This window comes from Cryptomeria japonica, chromosome 2 (assembly GCF_030272615.1).
Source record: "Cryptomeria japonica chromosome 2, Sugi_1.0, whole genome shotgun sequence".
NCBI lineage: Eukaryota > Viridiplantae > Streptophyta > Pinopsida > Cupressales > Cupressaceae > Cryptomeria > Cryptomeria japonica.
This window is the reverse complement of record NC_081406.1, coordinates 370,999,718-371,014,403: the sequence shown is the minus strand read 5'-3', so window position 1 is coordinate 371,014,403 and position 14,686 is coordinate 370,999,718.

The window sequence follows — 14,686 nt, the reverse complement described above, 5'->3', positions numbered from 1 at the left end:
AGGTGAATGGGAAGAATGCGAGAATATGGAATGGGTCGAAGAATGGCAACACAAATCTTAAACACCTAGTGAGACACAATATGAAGATGTTAGAAGAAATGAAGACCCAGATCATGCATTTGCATCAGAAGATTATGATCGTGTTTCAGACCTCATACAACCTGGTAATTTAATTCAATTTCTTGTTTATAACTTTAAATTATATATTTTTATGTATTGTCATATAATTTATAATTACATATTTGAATTATAAATTCTAACAAGTTTTATTTCTACATGTACTTAAATTTGTTTTCTAGGACACGTGTATGTTGTTTTTGCACCTGAGGATAATGATGAGCAGGTTGAGTATTGGCTAGCTAGATGTGTAGAACCTAAGAAAAAGTTGATATGTGATCAAGTAGATGATGATGGTTTTCAGTATCTAGTTGGGTCTGTTGTGGTAGTTGGTACATGTCTATGCAAATACTTAAAAAGAAGGAATGGCTTACCAACTTATGAAGACTACCAATCAGAAAAGAAAATTATACACTATTCTCATTTGGTGGTGGCAACAAACATCAAATTAGAAAGATACAAAGGTAGACCCACTAATAAGGTATTGTGGACACTTTCAGTAGAAGAGATTGAGGCAATCATAGACGCATTGCAGAAGAGAGAAGATGTAGATGGTACATTAGGTTGAATCAAATTTATATGCATTTAAGTTTGAGTTACTTGTGTGAACTCTTTTATATTTAATCATGATAATTGTTTTTCTTTGTCCCTTTAACATTGCATTTGTCTACATTTGATATAATTTTGGTTTCATAAACAACATTGTATTAGCTATCTTCTTCTTAGTGTTATTTTGTGCACATTGTAATTGTGTTACAATTGAATTCTAATTTTTTATGATATATTTTTTTATCGTAATCTCTTCATAGATTAATTGTAAGTTCAAAGAGAGAATTATGTCTAAAATATGACAACTCTATATTTATCATTGTATGACAAATCTATATTTATAGTTTGATTTTTTATTTTACTACCATTCTATCCATGTTTTTCATACCACTACTATCCTCACTTACTAACCTTCAATACACTAGTAAAGTAGTGTGGTCAACTTAAGAGGAAAGTCGATACTATGTTTGTAGCTCTTACTCTATTACACATTTTGCATTCGCGGTTGTTACACACTCATTACCCAATGGATTTGTTATATCTATATAAATGAATTATATTATGGAAAAGGAGGTCACAATGTTCACCTACCATCTTTCAATGTAATTATTCCATATAGCAGGGCTTCGTTTACTTATTCCAACCCTTCAAAATGTCAAAAGAATTATGCATATCAAAAAGAAATTGACAAGAAAGAATCTATGTCTACTTCCTTTCAAATCATTGAATAATGTTCTTCAAACCTTCCTAATAATTTGGTTAGCCTTAGTTCCATCAATCTATTGGATTCCTCTAGGAGATTAATTTATAATTAATAATCCTTTTATAATTTTCATATCAAATTTATATGCATGTAAGTTTGTGTTACTTGTGTGAACTCTTTTATATTTAATCATGATAATTGTTTTTCTTTGTCCCTTTAACATTGTATTTGTCTACATTTGATACAATTTTGGTTTCATAAACAACATTGTATTAGTTATCTTCTTCTTAATGTTATGTTGTGCACATTGTAATTGTGTTACAATTGAATTCTAATTTTTTATGATATATTTATTTTATCATAATCTCTTGATAGATTAATTGTAAGTTCTTGATTTTATTATTATTTTAAGAATAGAATGTTATTGTAAATTGGGATGATTATTTTATTGAATTATAAACTGTTGCACTATAAGATGATCAATCACAATGTTAAAATATAAGTCATAAATAGATCACATAACAAGTCATAAATAAAAAGTCCTATATAGAATGACATAAAAATTCCTGATGACATAATAAAAAGTCTTGAAAAAATAATAATAAGGAAATGACATTAAAACAAGTCCAAATAACATAATAACAAAACAACATCACATATATAATCACTAGAGTGCGCCAAATCACATAACACGACCTGATATCATAATAGCAACAAAATGACATAATTAAAAGTCCTATATATAATCACATAACAACAAGTCCTATATATAATCACATAATAACAAGTCCTAGGATAACATAACAAGTGTCATCATAAAAAGTCCATAATAGAATAACATGACATGATCTAAAATATATAATCTAAGAGCTCGCATGCATCTCAGATTTGCAGTCCTCTTCACTCCACGTGAAGGTGGCTGAGATGAATCATCCTGTTGCACGTGGTCCACCCTCCTGTGCAATATCAGTGACTCCACCCTCCTGTGCAGTATCAGTGTTTGCACCCTCCTGTACATTATTAAAAGATTTTACATCAGAATAATATTTAACATGAGAAAAAGTTACTTGCATAATTCACTTATAAGTAATTAAATACTAAAAATTTAAAATAAATTACCATACAGTCGTGCTCTACAATGTCGTCACTGGTATGTGGAGGTCCACTATCATGAACAAGAAAAGTGGTTGTAGTCAAGTCCTGCAAAAAAAAACATTGTACATGAATTTTGATAATCTCTATAAAAGCAAGGTACAAAGTATAAACAAAGTAGAAATTATTTTTCCAATCATCACCTCAAATGACAATGTCGATGGTTGCATCTGGCTCAATCCCATAGCCATACCAATACTGGTAGTGGTATCGACCTGAACAACATATATAAAGCATGAATCAAACTTGTATATATACATAAATTATAAAGTATATATATAGACTACAATATTATCACAGAAAAGCATACATGTGATGCAGGCAAAGTAACTGATGGTCGAAGGCGTACATGTGATGCACCATCAAACAATCCAGAAGCCTACAATTGCAAAAAAATAACGAACATGAATCAAAGTTGTACATAAATTAGTAAGTATATAAACACTTCAAATTAATGGATGAAAAACATACTAGTAATATATGAGGCTGAGCCTCAGTGGTCCACGGGTCACGTGAAGAACTGCCCACCTCGGTGCTACACAAAGCACCCTACAAAATTGAAAAAACATATCATACACATCATTACATTAAAAAAATTATTGTTTATTTTAAATGTACATATCAATACAATGTATCTAGATGAAAGTGCATACCGTAAATGGGGCACCAACATCTCTAGGTATTGAGGTAACATGATGTCGGTTCCTCAATGACGTGGTATGATCCATCCTCTATTCAGAAAAAATTGACTCATGTTATGGTTCATATGTGTATATATAAGGAATTTAATATTGCACTGTAAATTATATAAATAAATTTGTACCTATGTAGGTTGATCATCGTCTGCCCACAGGAGGTCAACATATGAAGAGACGACATTAGCACATGCAGGCTCCTTGACATCATCATAACCACCATGGGCAACATCAACATCATCAAAATCACCATCTCCTCTAGGGGCAGCCTCACTCTGTGGACCCATACATACATCCCCACAACTCGTGCAAACATGTCCTAAGCTGGGGGCATCCCTCACCTCGTGCAACTATTGTAACAAATTGTCCTACAAGGCACTCCCACTGCTCGATGATGGACAGGTGCTGGAACAATTGGTGATGGAAGAGGAACCAATGGATCATCACGCACATGGTTTCTAATCCTGTCGCTCAATTTTGATCCTGGCCTATCCTGGGGCATGCCTCTCCCAACCCCCTGAAATGATCTAATATCAAAATAATTGGGCTTTTTGACAATTCAAATTCGGCCCATAATTTCTTCAAAAAATGCATCGGAACCTGATGATTGGAGTGTGGTGGATGGTCAAAGACCATCCACCACCGCTCCCAAAAGTGTCTAGCAATGTCTAAGTGCCTACACCATCGAATAGAGATCCGTGGCTTCTTCGGATCTATCTCTTCACCCGTCTTAGGGTTCACAAAATATTGTTTCAAATCCATTTTTATTATTTTTAATTCATTGACTTGTTTGTATGTGAGGCCATCAACGTAAAATGCACACAATCCCTCCAGCCAACTACGATATCTATCTAGCTCGCTATCTAAAGCCTTCACAGACTGTACAATGCCTTGCATACTATCTGCAAGGCATAACAAATGTGGAGGTGGATGAGGCTCACGTCTAATAGTATGGATATCTCTAATCAAAGAATCAATATTCATCCTAATTGTCTGCCTCAATTGATCGGGTGGAGGTGGAGGTAGAGGTGGAGGGGGTGGAGGTGGAGGTGGTGATAGACCTAATAGCTCATCTATCTCAAACTCATCCATTATGTGAAAATAATCTGCATATATATACAAACATGAAAATTTATAATTACAATTACAAACATGAAAATTTACAATTACAATTACAAACATGAAAATATACAATTACAAACTATTTAATTTACATTTCACCTTCTAAAAAAACTTATAATTAAATACAATTTAGCAACTTAAATATAAAAAAAGGAAACTCACATAAATCTATAATATTATTGATAGGTGGGTAATAATAAGCATCATTTAAAAAATATTATCCACTTAAATCAAAGTATAAAAAATATTCTACAAAATAAAACATCATAATGCCCATGCAACTCAAACAATACTTTTTAACATCTAAAGATGAATTAGTATAAGTTCCATCAAAATCATAAAAATAATCATGAGAGAGAGAGAGAGAATAGATAATGAATAAATGACTCCATTGATTTAGATAATGAAGGTAGCTTCCATGGAATTACAATTTAGTACCCTTGCAATATTTAACCATTATCGTCAATGAGGCTACCACTTTATATTTTCAAGTTGATAGGATTCGATTCAACTACTCTCTTTTGGTTAAATTAACTAAATTCATTAAAGTCATAAGTTATATCTATGAACTTGTCAATACATGTACTACTTTGTTGTGTTCTTTGCTAGAATCATTGGATGATTTAGTGATCGCAACTAGTAGTACTACACTAAGTTGAAGCTTGAATAAATAGTAGGTTCTCTACTCTTGGAGGAGTTAAAACAAAAAATAAACTTTTTTTTTTTTATATTCAATTTTATATTGGTATTTTCTTGTTCAAAGTCGCAACCCACAAAATGTGATTCCAATATTGATCTATATTTGATTCTTATTTTTATTAAATCTGCCACTAGTGTGATTTATTGTCCTCTTAACTTAAATCAAGCTATGTAAATTTAAAGCCTTGTAACTTTTGATAGAGAGCATATTTTTTCATTCTTCATGTGGCATTGAAAAGGTGGTTCATACATCTTCATAGATCACACAATTATTTTCTAGAATATTCCCTCGTATTTTGTATTTTATTTTTTGTGATTTCACATTCTAGTCATTTACTTGGACATCTTGGCACTTGAAAATGACCGTCTTACATGAGATAAAGATGGCTAAGAATGGGAAGTGCATCTTATCTTGCATCAATCAACTTACCTAAAAACTGGAAATTTCCTATCCTATGTACACTTCAGCTGAACTTAGAATCGCGTCTAAAGATAGAACCTAACTAAATCCAAAATAATAAAATTGCCATAAAATAAAGTCTAAAGTTTGAACATCAATTAACTCACTGCTAAAATAAAATCTTCACATGCAAAGCGTCTAGTCTAAGAAAAAAAACCTAAAGACTTTTATCATTCAACTCCTTATGAATTCGCACATCTTCATTTGCAGTTCTTCATTAATCAACGTGACTCGCCCAATCCAAGCTTCCATATTAATTTCATTCATTTTTCGCCACTTCTATTTTAGTTCTTCAATTTCAAAATCCTTGAGTGGCTCTTCCAACATATCGCTTCTTAAAACTAACTGTAACACTAACCATGATTTAAATCCAAACCCTAACCATTAACCTAACTATAACAATAATGTAAACCCTAACTATAATCCTAAACTTAACCCTTAACCCTAACCCTAATAAAAAACCAAAACGAACCCTATTCCTTATATAATTAGGCCTCAAATCAAATCCTAATCCTAATAGTAAACCAAAACTAACCCTAATCCTTATTGAATTGGGCCTACTATTTTGATTCCAATCCTAACTATAATTCTAAATCTAGTATTGAACCAAATGGAATCCTAAATCTAGTATTGAACCAAATGGAATCCTAAATCTAACACTGTACCAATCCAAAACATATAAATATACAACAATTTATAATTTGAAATTAATTTATGTCATGTCTTCCAATTCATGTTGCGACTGCTACTAGCTTATACATATTTAATAATATATATAGAATAAGCTGAGACATATCCTTCTCAGCTTATGTATTTAATAATAATATACAACAAGTATCTATCAGAATGCATCATTTAATGTATGTTATTATTGACGTTGTTGTTGTCCGTTTTCAAATATATCGGTTTTGTTGTCGTTCTCGTTCCTTAGTGCAACGGTTTTCAGAACGATTTTATTTACTTCCCATTCAACAGAGTTTGCATTGCAACATGCTTAACAAGCTGAAACTTACCACTTTGGACCCCACAATTTGGGTCAAATAATATCATAAAACATAAAATTATATAAGTGAATAGCCCTCAGTTTCAACTTTTCTCAAAACTATAAATTTGTTATACTTTATTTGAGTTTTCTCTCTCTTTTTAATAAATCAAAATTTGTTACTAAAAATAATGACATGTTCGAGATGACAAGAAAAATAGTAAATGATGTCAAAAAATCCTTGAAAAATAACCTTGCACTCTACATCAATACTTTATTTCAATGAAATATTTAAAAAGATAAAGTATAATCTATATGCAAATATTTGTGTTATGGTCACTCAAAATCTAGATTATAATTAGCCGATGGGCTATATTTGGTGGCAATGGCCACCGGATTCGTCGACAATCAGACGCTATTCTTTTTTCCCAATAGTTTTACCAATTGGTTTTCAAGAATACCCTTGCCTGTCTTGTTATGGATGTTTTTAGGAACTAGTGTTGTCATCATTTGATTTTGACCAATGAATTGGAGGCGTGCATTCCATTAAGTTTGTAAGGTGGTCAATTGTCAGCATTACACAACAGTTTGCTCATACTATACATTGGATATAATGTGATTTTATGCATGTAGAAGGAGGAGATCTTTGATTTTTCCCAAATATATCTTATCGTACCAGAACCCTCTGAATTTATCCGTTTGATATGTTGTTTGCGTCTTGAGGTTTCTAACCTAACAAACAACTACTATTCCCACCATTAAAGCATAATAGTCGCAAGCATACCAGAGAGCTTGAGCTTGAATGCCATCTTTCTCTTTCTAGCCATGTCAATACAACTCCCTTGCCCAATATGCTTTCTCGGCTCCCCTTTTATAGTTAATACAATGCAAAGGATAACAATGCATGATTGACTTGAATGGAAGTTCCAATGGATGATTGGCATTGACCAAAATTTAATACTTCAACAACCCTTCCAGCATGATCATCCCTTCCAAATCCATTAAAGCAGAAACAACAAATAGCATTTCCTTCTTTTTTGATTGCCTGCGCTAATTTATCATTCCATTATACATTTCACAGAGTGGAGTGATATGCTTGTAATTGTGATCAAGGGGTAGGCTTAACCCTTGGAACAATGATGTAGTTGGTAAGATTATTAATGAAATTAGGTGGCAAAGTGAATGCAAAGTATGGCCTACTGCGTTACCAACATGGACAAACTATATAAAAAATGGTACCTCCATCTACCCCCATCTAATGCATCTATTTGTAAATTAACCACCTCCATAGCCTATTTAAAGTTGGCCTTTGACCATAGTGAAGCAAGGTATTGAGGAAGTGAAATTTTTTGTTAGTAAATCTCTCTGAAAGGTAAGTTCTTGGCTTCATGTTTGTTCATCGTTGTTTGCAATTTTCACAAATAGTGGAAGAATGTTATGTTATAAATAAATGTATGCAATTTCTTTCTTTGTTTTTAAAAGTTCTTTGTGTGTCCTATAATGCCCGCCAAAACAGCTTAGAAAAACTAAACATATAACATACTAATGGAGATAAAAAATAAAATTAACATCTAATAACAACTAAAGTAACACATAACATCTCCATCTAACTACATTCATTAACCATTTTCCCATTATGAACATACTTCATTACACATTTCATTAATCAACGCAAGCGGAAATAACATAACACCATTAATATTTCCCTAATGACATCCCACTCACATGACAAACATATTCCATCTTGAATTAATGCATCATATTTAATTTCCTAATCATGAGATATGAAACCTACTAGATTATCTATCCATCATGATATGCATAATGTTCTATAATTCTACTAGGATATTACATTTATTCTTTAAAAAATGCAAGACAACCCCTTAATTCTACATTCATTTTATGCACCAAAACCAAATATGTTTTAACCCATCATTCCCTATCTACATGCTCTTTATCATTTTCCATGACAATGCAATCCTATTGCATGAGTATAATCCATCTAAACTCACTTCAATCACATTTAATACTAACATGATCTCATTCCATCTATTCATTATCTACTCATAATGTATAAACTATATTTCCAAGTCCATTTCCTATTAGCTATATTCTAAGGCCTCAATACCTTTTAATCCAAATTTTATTTTACATTCTATTATACATCCTAAACATTCCATAAAATAGTACAGTTAAACCATAATGCAACTCCATTTCTCTTTCAAGGTACAAAAGATCACATCCTTACAATAATAAAATTACATCTCTAATGTCTTATTATAATTTATGACATAATCCTAATTTCCAACTACTACATACAAGAATATTACATTACATAAACTCCATTATATTCATTACATAAATCTTCTACAAGGTACATCCATAATCATCATGAAGAAGAATACACATCCATGCACGAAGAATCCAAGAGAACGTCCAAATGGCTTAAAAGCATGAACCACTCAACAATGTGGAACCAAAGGAACCACCCCCCATGCTAGGAGATGACACAAGGTCCCAACACACACACTAAACCTAAATTGGCACCCTAACCAAAGAAAATAACTACACAAGGACTCTCATGCAAGAACCCATACATTACTACAAGAATAAACTCCCAAAGGCACACAACTTAACAAGACATTAATGCTTCCAACAAGGCATAATCATAAATCATCAAGAGGGACACATGTAGGAGTGGAGTGTCATCACATGCCATGCTCAATAGAAAATAACATAAGGCACTAGCCTGGTGGACACATGGAGCCATCTCAACATATGAGAGACTAAGGGAGATTAGCTTATTGTCTTCACGACCTTCTCATGCTTATCCTAAAACATCCTCTGCAGGACTAAGTCATGAGGCTCAAATCAATTTATTATCTTATTAATGAATCTAGCTACCCAACCCATCAATTATTAGGTTATCACTTATTTATGAATCATGGTAAACTCCAATGTGCCCTGTGGTCTAGTTTTCATGCATCTTTACAAGGAACCGCATGCAAGCTTATCTCTCGTGACTCTATTCATCACAAGGAAGCCCACTCCCCCTAATATGGCTCAACAATAAATCACAAGAGGCTCTAAACCATAATAAAATATGAAAATATAACATACATATGCAACCAAGAACATCCACACATACTGTTGCAACATACGCAAGGATACAACAACATCAAATATAACAAAATGAGCCTCTTGCCCAATAAAAGCATCCCAACAACCAAATAACTTCTCAAATAGAGAAACATTTCTTAGAAAGCGTATAGAGCCGTGAGCGACATTCGAAGGAAACCAAAAATATACTTTTCAGAAGCAACTATACAAAAACACCATATAATATAAAGTTTCTCCCCAAATATTTATTTTCAAAACTATATTATACCCATTGAATAAATATTATTTTCAACCCATCTCCCACAAACAATGTGTAGACACAAAGCATACAGGGAAGCCATTAAAATAGAAATAATACAAATGCTCAAGCTCCAACCTGCAACCAGAAGTGATGGAATGTAGTTGTAGAAGAGATCCCCACAAAGACAAGCCAAAATCCAACCAAGCTCCAGCCAAAATCTAAGTGTAAATCCAAAGCCAAAGGAAAAATGTTTGCAGAATGTGTTCATACACCCCACTTAGGAAATGAAAGTCAAATTATTAAATAAACATAAGCTATAAATTAATTAATTAATTAATTAATTATTATCTCATAAATAATCAAGCCAATATCATTTAACAGTAGGTGGGGAATATAATAAACTCATTTACTCTTGTAATAAGAGAAATAGCTAAAATTATATAAAATATTATTTACCAAGTAACAAGAGAAATGTAATAAGATATTATAAAGTATTGATTACTAATGCACAAACAATAATGACCATGCCCTATTAAATATCTAATCCGACCATTTAAAATAAAACCAATTAAATAATTAAATATATGTTGCCAAGGCTAATAAAATAAAAGCTGACTAAATAAATAAATATAAAATAACCAAGGCTCAATAAATAAATTAAAAGCCACAAATAAATATTAACCAACATTAAAATATAAAAGCCCTATTAAATAATAAACAATAAATAAATATATGCCAATTAAACAATAAATCAATAATAAATAAATAAATAAACATTAAATACCAAATAAGTAATTAAACCATAAACATTAAATGAATAAATAAATAAATAATTAAATAATTAAATATCAAATAAATGATCAAACCTCAATAAAGATTAAACAATAAATACCAAATAAATATTAAAATCACACAAAATAAATAACCATCAAATATCAAATAATTAAATTATACTCAAAGCCAATAAATTTAATGCATTAAAATAAGCATTATTAATTATAAAACCACACATCAAGGATCACATAATGAATCTAAACATAATCAAATAAATCAACCGTGTCTAAACATACTCACAATACTGAAAAGATGAAACTCACTAACTGACGTGGCGAATTATGCCAAGACGCTACGACACTTGGTGCACATCTTAGACCTAGAGTAAGTGAGAGGAACTCATGTTATATCCAAACCACATAAGCCAGTGGAATTAAAGGCACGCTTAGACATGTGAATCTGGGTTACATAGTCGATGTCTGGTACTTGCAAGGTCCTACAACCACAAAACGATAATACAACATATACATATATATCATAACAGACAAGTGACAGAGAGTTGTGTCGACACATCCTGCTCGCAATGAGTGATGTGGAATCGTATCTATCACAAAGATAGTAAAAAATATCTCATAATAATCTCATCAAATGTAATCATGAAATAGGGTTAGCATAATCATAATCACCATCAAATCCATGATCAATATAATCTATCGATAATGTATCACATAGTAAGCATATAGTATCCATCAAATCACATGATCAATAATGATAGTATCAACATCGTATAAATCATCCAAAATAGAATATGCCCAATAACTTTTATCATCACAATGCGTAACTAAAACACATGAATAAACATCATCCAAACCATCATAAATAGTCAAGATAAGTCTACCACACATGAAATAAAAGTCAACTCTAATCAAAACAAGTCAACTCAAGGGTGGACACTACATCCTCCTCTGCTTAGACTCGACTTACTCCTAGAAGTCGTAAGAGTTAGGGTGACAACTAGAAAACATTAGTTAAAAGCTTCCTTTTAACATAAACATATTATAACAAATTCGCAGAAGTCCGGGCGTTGGAAAATGCGCTCTTATAAATGGGGGCCCGTTTATGCTTCGGGTTCCCTAGCCGAAAGGTAGCGGGGGCCCGAAGCAAAAATAAACGGGCCCTCGTTTTGTTCTAAAACGGGGGCCCGCTTTTTACAAACGAGGGCCCGCTTTTTTAAAAACGGGCCCCCGGTTTTAAATCGTATTTTTCCTTTTTTTTCCTCAAGCCGCCCTTGTTTGAAAACGGGGGGCCTGTTCTGTCAAATTTGATTCCACAACCCGCCACCTAACTCGGGATTAGGCCCGAGATAGGCCTGGGATGGCCACACCTAAGACATGGACCTGCAAATTCAAATCTCCATGAATGAAAGCACAAATATGATCTTCTGAAATAATTTACGTGCCTGTAATTAGAGAATTTTTATACGAAATTAAAACCCATTTTAGATTGTACTGTCTAGATTCTAAATATGTAAATTTATTTAAAAATTGATTATTTTAACTATTTTTCATTTAATTTATACTAAATCGGGTCCATAAACATGAAATATTAACTAATTTTGTTAATTTAATAACTTTTTTATTTTAATGAATTTTGAAAAAAAAATTATATGTCATCAATCTACACAAAATTCTTTTCTATTTAACAAAAAAAATAAAAAAAAATGTTCAGTTTACGTCAAATTATGTGAGTCGTACACTTCAAATTTTTAAAAACATAATTACGGTCATTAAAAATAAAATATTTTTAAAAAAAATACAGAAAAATATGGTCATCAATCTTTAGTGAGTTACAAACCATTTCCCAAAACGGTTTGAGAAAATAATTTTAATTGTGTCAAAAAGTGTGGGTCGTACACATGCATGGTATGGTCGTGAAACATGCATTTTTAAAACATAGTTTTTTAGAACTCCATTCCAAAAGTTATTTTTTATTATGTGGGTATTAAAATAAATTACATATTTGGAAAGTAAACTCAGAGGGATATTTTTTATATTCCTGACTTTTTCCAAGATTCAATATCCAAGTGTTTCAAAATTTAAGCTCAAATGAGACAAAATCTGAAAATCAGGGAAAACACTTCCACTTTTTGGCCAAAAAGTGGACTCATCTTCTTGAACTGACCCATATGCATCATTCTATTCAAACACACTTGGACTACCATTACTTGATTATTATCATTCATAGACTATGTATTTTCAGCATTTCAAGGAAAATTGACATTTAGAAACCCAGTACAAATTCATACGACTACTTATCATTAATTATCTCACCAACATTTGTGAAGGAAGCACTTTATTAAAATTCAAATAAGGTAAGGAGGTAACATTCTTTCTTAATCTATCCATCTAATCAATCAAAAACATTTCTTCAAAGCCACACATCTCCTACTCAAGGCTAAAACTTTTATCTTGCCAAACCAAATAAATACACTATGGTATTATTACAACTCCTACATATTCAATGCATCAATCCTCACTTCAATACACATATTTATATCATCTAGTCTTTTAACATATTGGTTTTGTGATTTTTTTTTTTTTAAATGGTGAGATATTCTATCTAATCAATTTTTCCTTTTTAAAAGAACAGAGATCATGAATGCAATACTTAAATTTCAACCTTCATTGCAAATTTATTACATCCAAAATTCTCTTTAATATATGCAAATTCATTCCACCAATGATGATTTCGACCCTTTTATTTCACAAACTCTTAAGTATTTGAAACGTTTACCCAAAAGAGAGATGAGAAAGAAAGGATACTACCACACCATCAATACACACACAAATTTGTGCATAATCAGTTGAATTTCCTAGTCATGTCAAATGCAGCTACTTACATCCTTTTATGATATGCAATTTCAACTTTCCATATGGTCTCCTAATTATTACAAAAGCAACTATAAATATCAAATTTATTGAAATATATGATTTTCTCAAACAATCTTTTCTTACATGCAGAATCACACATATACAAATAGCTGATAGTTCTATTGGGTACCCATACATCACCAACTAACTTTCTTACGTTACAAATAGGAGATTAAAATAAGGAAAAGGTATTATTAAGCTACTTTTATATATACAGATGCATCACATACAAGTTCTTCGATTTCACATCATGATCTATACTAAATTATTCCTAAATGCATAATAAAAACACTTCATCTTGCTATCCGTAGGAAGATCAACATAACAAACTAATTTTATGAACATAACATTAGTTAAGAGGATACACACATTCTTTTCTCATTCTACTACATAATTATTTATATATAAAGAGAACAACCTTTATCATTCAAGTAAGCACTAGAAATTTGCAAGGCAAGCAAGATCGGATAGGATCGTATAGACATTTCTCTTATTCTAAAGACATGCATATGAAGTGAATACATACTTTGCTTAAAATTATGATTCCTAAAAGGCATTAGAGAAAACACAAGGCACAAACATCTAAGATTTTTGAAATTCCAATGACACTTCTTCCAACACAAATCTCAAAGAGACTCTTGATTCAAAGGAATGTCAAAGCACATTCACAAGACTAATAGCAACATCCTTAACCATAGATCCCAGTGTTTGCAACATGGGCTCTGATACCAAATGTAATGCCCGCCAAAACACCCTAGAGAAACTAGACATCTAACATACTAATGGAGATAAAAAATAATTTATTAACATCTAATAACAACTAATGTAACACATAACATCTCCATCTAACTACATTCATTAACCATTTACCCATTACGAACATACATCATTACACATTTCATTAATTAACACGAGCGGAAATAACATAACACCATAAATCTTTCCCTAGGGTACTTCAATATCATTACTTAATTTAACTTCCATAATGACATCCCACTCACGCGACAAACATATTTCATCTTGGATTAATGCATCATATTTAATTTCCTAGTCATGAGATATGCAACCTACTAGATTATATATCCATCATGATATGCATTACGTTCTATCATTCTACTAGCATATTGCATTTCTTCTTTTAA